Source organism: Hemiscyllium ocellatum, chromosome 1, assembly GCF_020745735.1.
Source record: "Hemiscyllium ocellatum isolate sHemOce1 chromosome 1, sHemOce1.pat.X.cur, whole genome shotgun sequence".
Taxonomy (NCBI): domain Eukaryota; kingdom Metazoa; phylum Chordata; class Chondrichthyes; order Orectolobiformes; family Hemiscylliidae; genus Hemiscyllium; species Hemiscyllium ocellatum.
Genome location: NC_083401.1, coordinates 8,627,660 through 8,646,149, shown reverse-complemented (window position 1 = coordinate 8,646,149; position 18,490 = coordinate 8,627,660). Strand labels below are relative to the sequence as shown.

The following is an 18,490-nucleotide window of genomic DNA, read 5'->3' as shown; positions in this document are numbered from 1 at the left end:
GTGGGAGTCGAGAGTGTGGTGTTTATGCCTGAAACGCCGATTCTCCTGCTCCTCGGATGATGCCTGACCTGCTGTGCTTTTCCAGCACCACACTCTCGACTCTGATCTCCAGCATCTGCACTCCCCACCTTCTCCATGTAGCAGTGGGGGTGCTGTTTTGCAGCCTCCTGCACAAAGCTTAGTTCCTCTCTCACTAGGAGGTAATAGTAAAGAGTAGCTTATCTGTTCAAGGTGCCTCCGTTTGCCTGCTCAGTGTTTCCCAACTGTGAGCAATTTTTTTAGATTAGATTACTTACAGTGTGGAAACAGGCCCTTCGGCCCAACAAATCCACACCGACTCTCTGAAGAGCAACCCACCCAGACCCATTCCCCAACACTTACCCCTTCACCTAACATTACGGGCAACTTAGCATGGCCAATTCACCTAACCTGCACATTTTTGGACTGTGGGAGGAAACCGGAGAACCCGGAGGAAACCCACGCAGACACGGGGAGAATGTGCAAACTCCACACAGGCAGTTGCCCGAAGCAGGAATTGAACCCGGGTCTCTGGCGCTATGAGGCAGCAGTGCTAACCACTGAGCCACATTTGTTGAGCACGTAGCTTCATTGCTCAAGCGTGCAGAGCCCCATGAATTAGTTCATGAATTATTGCCAAGGTCTGTGTCTCCTCTAATAAAGGACATCTGTCCTACATTTGTTTCAGGTCTGCACTGACCCTCTGAAGAATATCTGACCCTATCCCCGTAACACCATCCTGTAAGGTTAATTTAGCATGGACAATCCACCAAACCTGCACATCTTTGGACTGTGTGAGGAAACCCACGCAGACACAGAGGACGAGTTGGCACGAGGGTGGAATTGTACCTGGGTTCCTGAGTGTGTAAGTGCTAGCCTCTGTGACATTCCATCAATTCATTCACCATTTATTCATTCCCCATTATAACATTTCCTGTCTCTGCACATGATGGATCCACATTCATCTTAGAAAATATTTTCCTGTTACCCAAAGAATCTTTTGCAATTTTTTTTTATGTTGTCTCATTTAGATTTAATACTAAATCCAGCAACTTAATACGTATTTATTTAATCTGACACAATCCATTGCTTCCTTTGATAGCCGCCTCCTCCTCTCCCTTTCATTTCTCTCCCCCTCGATCCTCTCCTCTCTCCCTCTGTTGATCTGTCTCTTCTCTCCCCATTCCCCATCTCCTCTCAGCTCTCCAGCCCCTGAAATGCTCTCCCCCATACCTTCCTCTCTCCTCCCTTCCTTCCTTTCTCTCTGTCCTCTGCCTTCCCTCCCTACGTGGGATGGAAGGGGCAGAAAATTAAGGGGAACACACAGGCACGGAGGTTGGGAAGTGGGGTGACACACAGGTCAGGAACACCAGCCCCCTCCCCATCTCCCATTCCCACTCCCCATTCCCAGCACTCTCCCCGTCTCCCCCTTCTTCACCCCGCTCCCCTCTTTGTTTTCTCCTTCCACCCGTCCCTGTCCCTATCCCTGTCCTCCTCTCTCTCCTCCTCTCCCTCTTGCCCCTTCTCTCCCCTGCACACTGCCTCCTCTCTCTCCCAACACCCTCTTTCTGTCCCCCTTTTCCCCACCTCTCTTCCATCTGCCCCTAATCTCCGTCCTTCCTCTCTCCACACACCCTCTCGCCCTCTGCTCCCTAACGCTAAGTCGAACGCAGAAAGACTGAGACAGGGAAGAGGAGATCAGAAAAAGACCCTCAGACACAGTTGAGAGCACATACAGAAAGATCGAGAGGAAGCAGCAGGAGAGATGAGACAGAAATTGACAACAGAAAAGGTAAAGAACAAGAAGCAGAATTACCCAATGATATCTGAATGATATCCGGATGATTCTTGATGTCGAAATGACCTTTTCATTGAAGTGCATTTGGCTTTATATAAAGAGGAGGACTTTCACTTTCAGTTTCTCCGTGTCCAATCAGTAATGCCAGCGTATGAATATATTAGAACTGAGATATTCACAGAAATCATGTGATTAGTAAGAAGGCAATTGAATTACTTGGAATCCCTACAGTGTGGAAACAGGCCATTTGGCCCAACAAGTCCATACCAACCCTCTGAAGAGTAACACACCCAGACTCACTTTCCCATTACTCTACATTTACCCCGGACTAATGTACCTACCCTACACATCCGTGGACACTCAGCGCAATTTTAGCCTGGTCAGTTCCCCTGACCTGCACATCTTTGGATTGTGGGAGGAAGCGGGAGCACCCGGAGGAAACCTACACAGACACGGGGAGAATGTGAAAACACCACACAGACAATTACCCGAGCCTGGAATTGAACCCAGTCTCTGGCACTGTGAGGCAGCAGTGCTAACCACTGAGCCACTGTGCTCCCCTTTCATTTCACTGATATAATCTACATACACAGGGTAGGGCTGAGTGTATGGCGTACACAGGTCGGGGCAGAACAGATTCATCCTGGAGTCTACAGTTGTCCTCATCACCATCAACCACACGGCCAAGTTCTGTGTTAGCTGCAAATGTCATGATCATACCCTCTGGGTTTAAGGCCAATTATTAATACATTCCACAGGAGTGAGTCCTGAAGAAATCCACTAGAAATAGTCATCCTGATGCTAAAACAATCAACAATCACCCTTTGTGTTCTGCCATGAAGCCAACTTGACAACTTTATTTCCAGTTTGCTACATTCCCGTGGATCCCATGGGGGATTTTAAAGTGTTTTTTTAAACTAGTCTGCCATGTGGGACGTGCTCAGAAACCTTGTTGAAATCCATAGAGAACACATCAACTGTATCACCCTCATCGTGACCTCATCATACACTTCGATCAAGTTAATCAAACATCATCTTCGATCATATCCATGCTGCTTGAGATTGATTTATACCTTGCCTTTCTGATTGGTAGCTTTACATGATCTCTCGAATTAGATTAAAAAGTGAGGTCTGCAGATGCTGGAGATCAGAGCTGAAAATGTGTTGCTGGTTAAAGCACAGCAGGTCAGACAGCATCCAAGGAACAGGAAATTCGACGTTTCGGGCCAGAGCCCTTCAACGTCGAATTTCCTGTTCCTTGGATGCTGCCTGACCTGCTGTGCTTTAACCAGCAACACATTTTCAGCTCTCGAATTAGATTCCAATAATTTGCTCCCTATGGAGGTTAGGCTGAGTTGTCTTGGGAATGTTTGTTCGATTTCTTACCATCTTGCACCCCCTACTCTTGCTCCCTTCACTCTCCCTGCTTCACTCTCCTCTCCCCAGGGAGATAGGGAAAGGTGAGGAAAAGACCCTCAGTCACTGTCGAGCACAGACAGAGAGTCATAGATTCATAGAGATGTACAGCATGGAAACAGACCCTTCGGTCCAACCCATCCATGCTGATCAGATATCCCAACCCAACCTAGTCCCACCTGCCAGCACCCGGCCCATACCCCTCCAAACCCTTCCTATTCATATACCCATCCAAATGCCTCTTAAATGTTGCAATTGTACCAGCCTCCACCACATCCTCTGGCAGCTCATTCCATACACATACCATCCTCTGCGTGAAAAAGTTGCCCCTTAGGTCTCTTTTATATCTTTCCCCTCTCACCCTAAATCTATGCCCTCTAGTTCTGGACTCCCCAACCCCAGGGAAAAGACCTTGTCTATCCATGCCCCTCATAATTTTGTAAACGTCTGTAAGGACACCCCTCAGCCTCCAATGCTCCATGGAAAAAAGCCCCAGCCTGTTCAGCCTCTTCCTGTAGCTCAGATCCTCCAACCCTGGCAAAATAGGAAGGAGACCAGAATTGCACACAATATTCCAACAGTGGCCTAACCAATATCCTGTACAGCCGCAACATGACCTCCCAACTCCTGTACTCAATACTCTGACCAATAAAAGTTTGCATACCAAATGCCTTCTTCACTGTCCTATCTATCTGCGACTCCACTTTCAAGGAGCTATGAACCTGCACTCCAAGGTCTCTTTGTTTAGCAACACTCCCTAGGACCTTACCATTAAGTGTATAAGTCCTGCTAAGATTTGTTTTCCCAAAATGCAGCACATCGCATTTATCTGAATTAAACTCCATCTGCCACTTCTCAGCCCATTGGCCCATTCTAGTCCAGATCCTGTTGTAGTCTGAGGTAACTCTCTTCCCTGTCCACGACACCTCCAATTTTGGTGTCATCTGCAAACTTACTAACTGTACCTCTTATGCTCGCATCCAAATCATTTATGTAAATGACAAAATGTAGAGGACCCAGCACCGATCCTTGTGTCACTCCACTGGTCACAGGCCTCCAGTCTGAAAAACAACCCTCTACCACCATCCTCTGTTTTCTACCTTTGAGCCAGTTCTGTATCCAAATGGCTAGTACTCCCTGAGATCTAAACTTGCTAATCAGTCTCTCATGGGGAACCTTGTTGAGCGCCTTACTGAAGTCCATATAGATCACATCTACTGCTCTGCCCTCATCAATCTTCTTTGTTACTTTTTCAAAAAACTCACTCAAGTTTGTGAGACATGATTTCCCACGCACAAAGCCATGTTGACTATCTCGAATCAGTCCTTATCTTTCCAAGAGAGAGACCAAATATCAGAGAGAGAAGGGACAGAGGGATTCACTGAAAAACACATAAAGTGATGGCATGAAATGGTAAAGATGCAAAAACTAGAAACAGAGTTCGCTGATGACCTGTGGACTGGATGATTCCTGATGTTGAAATGGTTCTTTACAATGAAGTGTGTGTGGGTTTATCTGAAAAGGAGCACTTTCAGTTTCTGCCTACTTCATGTCCAATCAGCAATCGCCGTGTATAAATAGATTAGAACTGAGGCCTCTTCACAGAAATCATGCGATTAGTAGGAAATCAATTGTTTCACTGACATTATCAACATGCACAGGGTGGGGCTGTGTGTGTAGGGTAAACAGGTTGGGGCAGAGTAGATTCAGTGTAATGGAAAATTATCCATTTCCTGTGAAATTTAAAGAGGATGTTTTGTTTAAATCAATGCTGTGCTGAGCTTTGTAAATGATGCTTTGATGAAAGTTTGCAGTTAGTTTATCTCTGTTTGAATTCTGTAAGCATTCAACTCGACCTTGTGATAGTCAAACTCAGTGAAAGCTGAACAACTGTTATGTCTAGGACCGGGCATGAGAGGATAACAACTTGAGTTTCCCCAGTCTCTGCCCTTGAGAGTGTGATAAGGAATGCTATAAGGCAGGTATCTGTGTAATTTTTTGGTACTCATTGCATTGGGGCATCTGACTTCGTGTAATGAGTCAACCTTGCAAGATTTTTAATAAAGACCCTTGCTTTGCTCTTGCTAATTATTGAGTCAAGTCGATTTAACTTCCACGACAGTAAACCTGGGGGCTCGTCCTGGGACCCCGCGATTGGGTGAGATTCTGAAGATTCCCAGGAGGAGTAGGTGCCAGCACCTTGAAGGTCTTTCACTTCATCTGGAGCTGAATTGGCCCTTTTGTGTGAGAGGACTGGGAATCTGTGGATCACCCGAGTGCCAGGGTATCGAATCAAATAAGGTCGGGGTAAGACTCGTGGGTTAAGTAATCCTGCATAGAGACTCATTCTAAAAGAATAAATACAGCAGGAAAAGGGTTCGGTGAACTCTCACGTGGTATTAGAGTAAAACCCCAAGGGAAAGGGCTTGCCGCCTCAAGAGTGTTTATGAGACAGCAAGGTTACGGGTGGAACCACCACTGGCTGAGTTGGACTCGCCTAAGACGTACCGGGCAAGTGGTTTCATGGTTTACGAAAACCAAGGCATTGAGGTGGACACACCCAATGCGAGATGGGACCTCCGGAGGTAAAAAATGAGGTCTGCAGATGCTGGAGATCACAGCTGCAAATGTGTTGCTGGTCAAAGCACAGCAGGCCAGGCAGCATCTCAGGAATAGAGAATTCGACGTTTCGAGCATAAGCCCTTCATCAGGAATAAGAGAGAGAGAGCCAAGCAGGCTAAGATAAAAGGTAGGGAGGAGGGACTAGGGGGAGGGGCGATGGAGGTGGGATAGGTGGAAGGAGGTCAAGGTGAGGGTGATAGGCTGGAGTAGGGTGGGGGCGGAGAGGTCAGGAAGAAGATTGCAGGTTAGGAGGGCGGTGCTGAGTTGAGGGAACCGACTGAGACAAGGTGGGGGGAGGGGAAATGAGGAAGCTGGAGAAACCTGAATTCATACCTTGTGGTTGGAGGGTTCCCAGGCGGAAGATGAGGCGCTCCTCCTCCAGCCGTCGTGTAGTTGTGTTCTGCCGGTGGAGGAGTCCAAGGACCTGCATGTCCTCGGTGGAGTGGGAGGGGGAGTTAAAGTGTTGAGCCATGGGGTGATTGGGTTGGTTGGTTCGGGCGGCCCGGAGGTGTTCTCTGAAGCGTTCCGCAAGTAAGCGGCCTGTCTCACCAATATAGAGGAGGCCACATCGGGTGCAGCGGATGCAATAGATGATGTGTGTGGAGGTACAGGTGAACTTGTGGCGGATATGGAAGGATCCCTTGGGGCCTTGGAGGGAAGTGAGTGTGGAGGTGTGGGCGCAAGTTTTACATTTCCTGCGGTTGCAGGGGAAGGTGCCGGGGGTGGAGGTTGGGTTGGTGGGGGGTGTGGATCTGACGAGGGAGTCACGAAGGGAGTGGTCCTTGCGGAACGCTGATAGGGGAGGGGAGGGAAATATATCCTTGGTGGTGGGGTCCGTTTGGAGGTGGCGGAAATGGCGGCGGATGATACGTTGTATGCGGAGGTTGGTGGGGTGGTAGGTGAGAACCAGTGGGGTTCTGTCTTGGTGGCGGTTGAAAAGCAAGTCAAAGGGAAAAGGTAACGGTACCACGAGAGAGAGAGAGAGAGAGAGAGCTGAACACTTTTCCAGTTACATTAAAAATGGGTTCCAGCAAGAGCAAATAACGGGAGAGTCCACACAGGACTTGGAATGGCCAACCAATACTACAATACATGCTCAATACTTACGGCCCAGAGTCTGTGAAGCAGTTAGAATTGTGGATCAAGGAATGTGGTTCTCCAGAGGGAGGAAGTTTTAGTAAAAGGCAGTTGGAAATATTGAGGTCAAGGTTGGAGGAGAGAGAGAAGCAGAAAAGGAAGGGAAAATAGCACCTGTGAATTGGAGTGCTTATAACATGTGGAAGGCTGAGGCTGATATCAGAGAAAGGAAATCTCAAGTAAAAGATAGATCAAATACACGTGCAAACACCAGCGCACATGCAGACACGCACGGCAAACAACCTAACGAAGATGTACAGTTTCTTAAGTCTGTTTCAGATCCTGACCTTGATGACTGGCCTCCGAGACCTGCAGCCCTCCTACGCGATCCGCCTGACGAAAGTTCCACGTCAGCGGCCACCGCCTCAGGGTCTGCTGGATCACTGAAAGCACTTCGTACCCGCAACAGATCGAAGCACGAAGACCATGGGAAGCATAACTGGCCAGCCGCAAACGTCCATGCCAGGGCAGCCAACCCGCAAGCAGAAGAGAACAGAGACATTAATGTTTTTGTTGCAGCACTGGCAGCCGCCTGTAGGGAGGCATTCCCAGTGCGAATGGACATGACCAAAATAGTAATGTGCAAACAACAGGAAGGTGAGACTGTGTCCCAGTACCTTATGCGCCTCACTGAAATCCATAATGTCCATAGTGGACTGAAACCATCTGAAGACATAACAGCAGCAGAAATCACGCCATATGAAGCATTCCTGAGGAACAGCTTCATCAATGGAATGAAGGATGAAATAGCCAAAAAGATGGTCACTCAGCCATTGGAGGGAGGTGCTGCAGAAAAAGAGGTCGAGGAAGAGGCACTGGCAGAGGTAGATCTGGCGGGTGCTTTGTTTGCGGAGCAATGGCCCACTGGGCGAGGCAGTGCCCACACAGACAGTCCCAATCGGCCCTGGAGGCTGAGCGACAGGGGGACTGACAGGGGAAGGCTGAGGTGGAGGTGGGTAACTCACAAGGTATAGGTAAGCCTCTTTCCTTTATGCTTGACAACAAAGACTCTCTTATGCAAATCTCTTCTACTAATCTTAAGGTACTGAGACATGTCACAGCTCTACATTGAGTGCTGAGATTGCAAAGTGTGGACAGTATGTCCAATATCACAATGATGCGTATAAGTCAAAGCCCACCTCTATGTTATATGTGGAAGGCACACCAGTTCCCTTTTTGGTAGATACAGGGGCAACATATTCAATCCTTACATTAAGCCAGTTTAGACAATCGACACAAATAAAGATGAGTGAAAGGTTCCTGAACACAATGGGTGCATCAGGAGTCATGGTGCGGGAGAGATTTTCCGCACGGATGAATTGCATCTCAGGATGGTGTTGGAGGTAAGGCAGGAAACTGCAGGGGCTTTGTCACAAATGTTTAATTCCTCTCTAGCCCCAGGGGAAGTGCCAGAGGACTGGAGAATGACAAATGCGGTTCCACCTTTTAAGAGGGGTGGTAGAGAGGCACCAGGAAATTACAGACCAGTGAGTTTCACATCAGTGATCGGGAAACTCTTGGAGAAAGTTCTGAAGGAATGAATTAATACCCCCTCAGAAAGGCATGGGTTAATTAGAGTTCGTCAGCATGGCTATGTCAGAGTGAGGTCAGGCCTAGCACATTTGTTAGAACATTTTGTAAATGTGATCAAATATATGGATGAGGGAAGTTCAGTCGATATAGTTTATACAGATTTTGGCAAAGGTTTTAACAAGGTCCCACATGGGAGACTGATTGAGTAAGATGCAGCACATGGAATTGAGGGAAACTCCCCGAGATGGATCAGGAACTGGCTTAGTAACAGGTCACAAAGGGTAATGGTGGAAGGCTGTTTGAGTGACTGGAGATTGGTGTACCACAAGGATCAGTACTGAAAGTGTTATTGTTGTTATATTCAATAATGATATTGATGACAATGTGGGGAGAAAGTTAAGCAAATTTGTACGACACCGAGATTGATAGGTAGTTAATAGTGAAGAAGATAGTTGTAGGAAGATATTCAAAATTTGAGAGAAGATTTGTAGCTCGGGTGCTCGTTGTTGTGGTTCTGTTCGCCGAGCTGGGAATTTGTGTTGCAGACGTTTCGTCCCCTGTCTAGGTGACATCCTCAGTGCTTGGGAGCCTCCTGTGAAGCGCTTCTGTGATCTTTCCTCCGGCAGACCTGCAGTATGTTGAGATTGGTCAATGGTAACCTGCAGTATGTTGAGATTGGTCAATGGTAACCTGCAGTATGTTGAGATTGGTCAATGGTAACCTGCAGTATGTTGAGATTGGATGTTGATACCATTAAATGTAAAGGGAGAAGGTTTGATTTTCATTTATTGGAGATGATCTTTGCTTGGCACTTGTGTGGGGCATGTCTCCAGTCCTTTAGCTGGAATGTTGTCATGCCCTGCAGCCTTTACATTATCCAGTGCCTCCAACTGTTTCTTGATATTATATGCATGTTGAATTAAGTTCACTGAAGTCTGGCAACTGTGATGCTGTGGACCACTGGAGAGGGTTGAGCTGGCACATTCACTTGGCACGTTGGCTGAAGATTGTTCTGAATGCTTCAGCCTTGTATTATGGTGTGCTGGTTCCCCCAGTATTGAGGCTGGGATGTTTACCGAGCCTCCTCCTCCAGTGAGTTATTTAAAAGTTAAAAGTCACATGACATCAGATTATAGTCCAACAGATTTGTTTGAAATCACAAGCTTTCAGAGTGCTGACAAAGGAGCAGCTCTCCAAAAGCTTGTATTTGCAAATATATCTGTTTGGACTGTAACCTGGTACTGTGTGGGTTTTAATTTGTCCACAACTGGATGTGACAGGATTGTGGAGCATAGATCTGATCCATTGGCTGCAGGATCTCTTCGTCCCATCTATTAGATTAGATTACTTACAGGGTGGAAACAGGCCCTTCGGCCCAACAAGTCCACACCGACCCGCCGAAGCGCGACCCACCCATACCCCTACATTTACCCATTACCTAACACTACGGGCAATTTAGCATGGCCAATTCACCTGACCCGCACATCTTTGGACTGTGGGAGGAAACCGGAGCACCCGGAGGAAACCCACGCAGACACGGGGAGAACGTGCAAACTCCACACAGTCAGTCGCCTGAGTCAGGAATTGAACCCAGGTCTCTGGCGCTGTGAGGCAGCAGTGCTAACCACTGTGCCACCGTGCCGCCATAACCTTTCTGTTTATGCAAGTAGTCCTGTTTGGTAGCTTTACCAGGTTCACATTTCATCTTTAGGTGAATTTAATACTGCTTATGGCATGCCATCCTGCACTCTTGATTGAATCAGGATTAGAACATAGAACATAGAACATAGAAGGATACAGCGCAGTACAGGCCCTTCGGCCCTCGATGTTGCGCCGACCGAATCCTACCTAACCTATACTAGCCCAATAACTTCCAAATGCCTATCCAATGCCCGCTTAAATGACCATAAAGAAGGAGAGTTCACCACTGATACGGGCAGGGCATTCCATGAACTCACAACCCGCTGTGTGAAGAATCTACCCCTAACATCTGTCCTATACCTACCACCCCTTAATTTAAAGCTATGTCCCCTAGTAACACCTGACTCCATTAGCGGTAAAAGGTTCTTAGTATCTACCCTATCTAAACCCCTAATCATCTTATACACTTCTATCAGATCTCCCCTAAACCTTCTCTTCTCCAATGAGAACAGCCCCAAGTGCCTCAGCCTTTCCTCATACGATCTTCCTACCATTCCAGGCAACATCCTGGTAAACCTCCTCTGCACTCGTTCTAAAGCTTCCACATCCTTCCTATAGTATGGCGACCAAAACTGCACACAATACTCCAGATGAGGCCTCACCAGAGTCTTATACAACTGCAACATGACCTCAGGACTCCGGAACTCAATTCCTCTGCCAATAAAACCCAGTACACCATATGCCTTCCTCACAGCACTATTTACCTGGGTGGCAACTTTCAGAGATCTGTGTACATAGACACCAAGATCCCTCTGCTCATCCACACTACCAAGTAGCCTACCATTAGCCCAGTAATCCATCATCTTGTTATTCCTACCAAAGTGAACGACTTCGCACTTAGCTACATTGAATTCCATTTGCCACATTTCCGCCCAGCTCTGCAACTTATCTATATCCCGCTGTAACCTACCACTTCCTTCCTCACTATCCACAACTCCACCGACTTTTGTGTCATCCGCAAACTTGCTTACCCAGCTTTCAAGTCCTTCCTCTAGATCATTTATAAAGATAACAAAAAGCAATGGTCCCAAAACAGATCCTTGTGGTACACCGCTAGTAACTGCGCTCCAAGATGAACATAATCCATCAACTACTACCCTCTGTCTCCTTCCAGCCAGCCAATTCCTAATCCAAACCTCTAATGTATCCTCAATGCCATACCTCCGAAGTTTTAGCATTAGCCTACCATGGGGAACCTTATCGAACGCTTTACTAAAATCCATATACACAACATCTACTGCTTTACCCTCATCCACTTCCTTCGTCACCTTCTCAAAGAACTCAATAAGGTTTGTGAGGCACGACCTGCCCTTCACAAAACCATGCTGGCTATCCCTGATCACGCTATTCCTATCCAGATGTTCATAAATCTTATCCCTTACCATTCTCTCTAATTGGATTGATCCCCAGCTTGCTGGTAACAGTAGAGTTTGAGAGTATGCCGGGCCGAGAGGCCAGATTGGGTTGGAGTTTGATTCTGCTGCTGCTGCTGCTGCTGCTGATGGCCCCAGCACCTTGGTGTCTAGATTTGTTCAGTGTCTGGTCTAGTGATAGTTATTGTGTTTATTTCCTCCCTGCTCCCCTTTACTATTGAGTATTTTTGGAATACTTTAACTCCTTCACTATTTAGTATTTTCGGAATGCTTTAACCCCTTTACTATTTAGTATTTTCGGAATGCTTTAACCCCTTCACTATTTAGTATTTTCAGAATACTGTAACCCCTTTACTATTTAGTATTTTCGGAATACTTTAACCCCTTCACTATTTAGTATTTTCGGAATACTTTAACCCCTTCACTATTTAGTATTTTCGGAATGCTTTAACCGCTTCACTATTTAGTATTTTCGGAATGCTTTAACCCCTTTACTATTTAGTATTTTCGGAATACTTTAACCCCTTCACTATTTAGTATTTTCGGAATGCTTTAACCCCTTTACTATTTAGTATTTTCAGAATACTTTAACCCCTTCACTATTTAGTATTTTTGGAATGCTTTAACCGCTTCACTATTTAGTATTTTCGGAATGCTTTAACCCCTTCACTATTTAGTATTTTCGGAATGCTTTAACCGCTTCACTATTTAGTATTTTCGGAATGCTTTAACCCCTTTACTATTTAGTATTTTTGGAATGCTTTAACCCCTTCACTATATAGTATTTTCGGAATGCTTTAACACCTTCACTATTTAGTATTTTCAGAATACTTTAACCCCTTCACTATTTAGTATTTTCGGAATGCTTTAACCCCTTCACTATTTAGTATTTTCGGAATGCTTTAACCCCTTCACTACTTAGTATTTTCGGAATACTCTAACCCCTTCACTATTTAGTATTTTCGGAATGCTTTAACCCCTTTACTATTTAGTATTTTCGGAATGCTTTAACCCCTTCACTATTTAGTATTTTCAGAATACTTTAACCCCTTCACTATTTAGTATTTTCGGAATGCTTTAACCGCTTCACTATTTAGTATTTTCGGAATGCTTTAACCGCTTCACTATTTAGTATTTTCGGAATGCTTTAACCCCTTCACTATTTAGTATTTTCGGAATGCTTTAACCGCTTCACTATTTAGTATTTTCGGAATGCTTTAACCCCTTCACTATTTAGTATTTTCGGAATGCTTTAACCCCTTCACTATTTAGTATTTTCGGAATACTTTAACCCCTTCACTGTTTAGTATTTTCGGAATACTGTAACCCCTTCACTATATAGTATTTTCGGAATGCTTTAACCCCGTTACTATTTAGTATTTTCGGAATGCTTTAACCCCTTCACTATTTAGTATTTTCGGAATGCTTTAACCCCTTTACTATTTAGTATTTTCGGAATGCTTTAACCCCTTCACTATTTAGTATTTTCGGAATACTTTAACCCCTGCACTATTTAGTATTTTCAGAATACTTTAACCCCTGCACTATTTAGTATTTTCGGAATACTTTAACCCCTTCACTATTTAGTATTTTCGGAATGCTTTAACCCCTTCACTATTTAGTATTTTCGGAATACTCTAACCCCTTCACTATTTAGTATTTTCGGAATGCTTTAACCCCTTCACTATTTAGTATTTTCGGAATACTTTAACCCCTTCACTATTTAGTATTTTCGGAATACTTTAACCCCTTTACTATTTAGTATTTTCGGAATGCTTTAACCCCGTTACTATTTAGTATTTTCAGAATACTTTAACCCCTTCACTATTTAGTATTTTCGGAATACTTTAACCCCTGCACTATTTAGTATTTTCAGAATACTTTAACCCCTGCACTATTTAGTATTTTCGGAATGCTTTAACCCCTTCACTATTTAGTATTTTCGGAATGCTTTAACTCCTTCACTATTTAGTATTTTCAGAATACTTTAACCCCTTCACTATTTAGTATTTTCGGAATACTTTAACCCCTTCACTATTTAGTATTTTTGGAATACTTTAACCCCTTCACTATTTAGTATTTTCAGAATACTTTAACCCCTTTACTATTTAGTATTTTTGGAATGCTTTAACCCCTTCACTATTTAGTATTTTTGGAATACTTTAACCCCTTCACTATTTAGTATTTTTGGAATACTTTAACCCCTTCACTATTTAGTATTTTTGGAATGCTTTAACCCCTTCACTATTTAGTATTTTTGGAATACTTTAACCCCTTCACTATTTAGTATTTTCGGAATACTTTAACCCCTTCACTATTTAGTATTTTCGGAATACTTTAACCCCTTCACTATTTAGTATTTTCGGAATACTTTAACCCCTTCACTATTTAGTATTTTCGGAATGCTTTAACCCCTTTACTATTTAGTATTTTCGGAATGCTTTAACCCCTTCACTATTTAGTATTTTCGGAATGTTATTAGTATCCTCCACCATGAAGGCTGATGCAAAGTATTTGTTGACTGTTCTGCCATTTCCTGGCTCCCCGTTATTATTTCACTGGCTTCATTGTCAAAGGGTTTAATTGTTGTCTTCTTGAATTTACATATTCAAACCACCTCTTAGTGATTAATTGCTACTTTGCTCTCATGGTTTATTTTCTTCTTTAATATTTTCTTGGTCATCTTTTGTTGACTTTTAAAATTTTCCCAATTCTTCAATTATCACTGATCTTTGCCACAAAGTATATTTTTCCTATTAATTTGATAATGGCCTTAATTTCCCTGGTTAGCCATAGTTACTTTATCCCCTTTCTAGAATCCCACTTCCTCACTGGATTATTTCTTTGCTGTGAGACACAACCTATTTTTCTGCCATTGTTCATCATAGAACAGTACAGTGCAGAACAGGCCATTCGGCCCTTGATGTTGCACCGACCTGTGAACTATTCTCAGCTTGTCCCCCTACACTATCCCATCATCATCCATTTGCTTATCCAAGGATTAGTTAACTACATTAGCAGGCAGGGCATTCCACACCCTTACCATTCTGAATAAAGAACCTCCTCTGACATCTGTTTTAAATATATCATCCCTCAATTTGTAGTTCTGCCCCCTCATACAAGCTGACATCATCATCTTTGGAAAAAGACTTTCACTGTCTACCCTGTCTAATCTTCTGATCATCTACATTTCTATCAAATTCCCTCCTAGCCTTCTTCTTTCCAATGAGAACAGACCCAAGTCTCTCAGCCTTTCCTCATAAGACCTTCCCTCTAGACCAGGCAACGTCCTGGTAAATCTCCTCTGCACCTTTTCCAATGCTTTCCACATTCGTCCTGTAATGGAGCGACCAGGACTGTACATAATATTCCAAGTGTGGCTGCACTAGCGTTTTTTATAGATGCAGCATGACGTTACAGCTCCAGAACTCAATCCCTCTACCAATTAAACCTAACACACCATATGCTTTCTTAACAGCACTATCACCCTGGGTGGCAACTTTCAGGGATCTATGCACATGGATTCCAATATCCCTCTGCACATCCACACTACCTGGATTCTTTCTATTGACCCAGTATTCTGCCTTCCTGTTATTCTTCCCAAAGTGAATCAGTTCACATTTAGCTCCATTTGCCACCTGTCAGCCCAATTCTGTAATTTATCCAAGTCCCCCTGCAGCCTGCACCATCCTTCCACACTGCATCAACTCCACCAACTTCAGTATCATCTGCAAACTTAGCGTCCCATCCACCTATGCCTGCGAATAAGTCATTTATAAAAATAACAAACAGCAGTGATCCCAAAACATCCTTGTGGCACACCACTAGTAACCTGACTCCAGGCAGAATATTTTCCATCAAATACCACTCGCTGCCTTCTTTCAGAAAGCCAGTTTCTAATCCAAACTGTTCAATCACCCTCAATCCCAAACCTCTGCATTTTCTCCAACATCCTACCATGTGGAACCTTATCGAAGGGTTTACTGAAGTCCATGGAAGGGCTTTTGTCCGAAACGTCGATTTTACTTCTTCCTGATGAAGAGATTTTGCCCGAAACATCGATTTTCCTGCTCCTCGGATGCTGCCTGAACTGATGTTTTTCCAGCACCACTCTAATCTAAATTCTGGTTTCCAGCATCTGCAGTCATTGTTTTTACCTCCATGTACACCACGTCAAGTGGCCTAACCTCATCCACATGCTTGGTCACCATCTCAAACAAATTCAGTGAGGTTTGTGAGACGTCACTGCCTTTGACGAAACCATGTTGTCTATCAGGGATGGCAGTGGAGGAACAATGGCAGATATTTCTGGGTATAATGCAGAAGATGCAGGATCAGTTCATTCCAAAAAGGAAGAAAGATCCTATGAGGAGGCAGGGGTGGCTGATGGGTGCGTCGCGAACCAGAGGACACAGCTTAAAAATACGGGTAGGCCACTTAGGATAGAGATGAGGAGAAACTTCTTCATCCAGAGAGTGGTGGCTGTGTGGAATGCTCTGCCCTAGAGGGAGCAGTGGAGGCCCAGTCTCTGGATTCGTTTAAGAAAGAGTTGGATAGAGCTCTCAAGGATAGTGGAATCAAGGGTTATGGAGATAAGGCAGGAACAGGATACTGATTGAGGATGATCAGCCATGATCATAATGAATGGTGATGCAGGCTCAAAGGGCAGAATGGCCTACTCCTGCATCTATTGTCTATTGTCTATCTGAAATCAAATTGTTGCTTGCTTGATGATTATAAATCCTACCTCTTATTAACCTTTCCAAAACTTTTCCTACAACAGATGTAAGGCTGACTGGTCTATAATTAACTGGGTCATCTCTACTGCCCTTCTTGAACGAGGGCACAACATTTGCAATCCTCCAGTCCTCTGGTACGAATCCTGTAGACAATGGCGACTTAAAAGATCAAAGCAAAAGGCTCTGCTACCTCCTCCCTAGGTTCCCAGAGAATCCTCAATTAAATCCCATCCAGTCCAGGGGACTTGTCTACTTGCACTCCTTCTAGAATTGATATCACCTCTTCCTTACTAACCTCGATCTTTTCTAGTCTAATATCTCGTATTTCATTCTCCTCCTCTACAAGATTCTCCTTTTCCTGAGTAAAAACCGATGAGAAATATTCATTTAGCACATCTCTGACGTCCACAGGAACCATCTTGTCTCATCGTCACATAAACCTCCTCCTTCTGCTTAACAAGAGATGCAATTTCTGTGGTAAACCACGGTTCCCTTACCTTATCACTTCCTCCCTGCCTGTCAGGGACACATCTTTCAAGGATGTGCAATATCTGTCCCTTAAACCAGCTCCGCATTTCGACTGTCCCCATCCCCAGCATTTTGCTACCCCATTCTATGCCTCCAAACACTTGCCTCATTGCATTATAATTACCCATACCCCATCGATAACTCTTGCCCTGTGGCATGTACCTGTCCCCTTTCAGTGCTAAACTAAATGTAACTGAATTATAGTCACTCTCTCCAAAGTGGTCACCTACCACTATGTCAAAGACCTGGCCTGGTTCATTTCCAAGCACCAGATCCAGTGTGGCCTCCCCTCTTGTCAGCCCTTCGACATACTGTGTTAGGAAACCCTCCTGCACACATTGGACAACAACTGATCCATCAGATGCACTAGAGTTACAGCATTTCCATTCAATGTTGGGGAATTATGGGGGATGTCCCTCATAATGACCACCCTGTTCCTTTCAATCCCACCCAGAATTATTTTGCCAATCAATTGTCATTTTTTTGGTAAACTCCTTTCCCAGTTCACTGCAGCCAACTCTGTCTTCATTCCCATGTACTTACCCTTGTTTACATTTTGAATAGTTGTTTCTCACCCAACTTTCTCACTCTCAAACTGAATGCTAAATTCTACCATACTGTGGTCAATATCTCCTCAGGGATCTTTTACTCCGACATTATTTGTTAAACCTGCCTCATTACACATTACCAGATCCACAATAGCTTGATCCCTGGTTCGATCATATTGTTTGAAAACACTGTCCCTTACATTCCTTGAATTCTTCTTTATGGCTACCTCTGCCAATCCACAGAAAGCTTAAAGTCACCGATCAATGTATTGTCTTTTTTACACACCTTTATTATAGAATATAGAAACGTACAGCACAGAACAGGCACTTAGTCCCATGATGTTGTGCTGAGACTTAATCCTAATGTAAAATATAGTAACTTAACCTACGCACCCCTCAACACACTGTTCTCCATGTGCATGTCCAGCAGTCGCTTAAATGTCCCCAATGACTTCGCTTCTACCACCTCAGCTGGCAATGCATTCCGTGCACTCCCAACTCTCTGCATAAAGAACCTACCTCTGATGTCTCCTTTATACCTTCCTTCTAAAATCTTCTCATTTATTCTCTGCATCATAGAGTCAGAGTCATAGAGATGTACAGCATGGAAATAGACCCTTCAGTCCAACCCGTCCATGCCGACCAGATATCCCAACCCGAGCTAGTCCCACCTGCCAGCACCCGGCCCATATTCCTCCAAACCCTTCCTATTCATATTCCCATCAAAATGCCTCTTAAATGTTGCAATTGTACCAGCCTCCACCACATCCTCTGGCAGCTCATTCCATACACGTACCAAGGATCAGTGCTGGGCCCTCTACTTTTTGTCATTTACATAAATGATTTGGATGCAAGCATAAGAGGTACAGTTAGTAAGTTTGCAGATGACACCAAAATTGGAGGTGTAGTGGACAAATTGTGAAAATTTTGTGTGTGAAAAAATTGCCCCTTAGGTCTCTTTTTTTTCTTTCCCCTCTCATCCTAAATCTATGCCCTCTAGTTCTGGACTCCCCAACCCCAGGGAAAAGACTTTGACTATTTACCCTATCCATGCCCCTCATAATTTTGTAAACCTCT

At 44.4% G+C, this 18,490-nt stretch overlaps 1 protein-coding gene across 2 annotated transcripts in view; it reads right to left on the bottom strand.

Annotated features, from left to right (window-relative positions):
- LOC132820942 (interferon-induced very large GTPase 1-like) overlaps positions 1–18,490 on the bottom strand; it is a 60,777-nt gene that overhangs the window by 23,001 nt on the left and 19,286 nt on the right. Inside the window, exon 1 of one of the 2 annotated variants that reach the window (XM_060833462.1) lies at positions 1,835–1,867. The exons of the other annotated variant lie outside the window; for it this stretch is intronic. The gene's annotated coding sequence lies outside the window, so the exon portion shown is untranslated. Of the gene's footprint in view, positions 1–1,834; positions 1,868–18,490 lie in introns of those variants that run through there. 2 annotated transcript variants of the gene reach the window in all.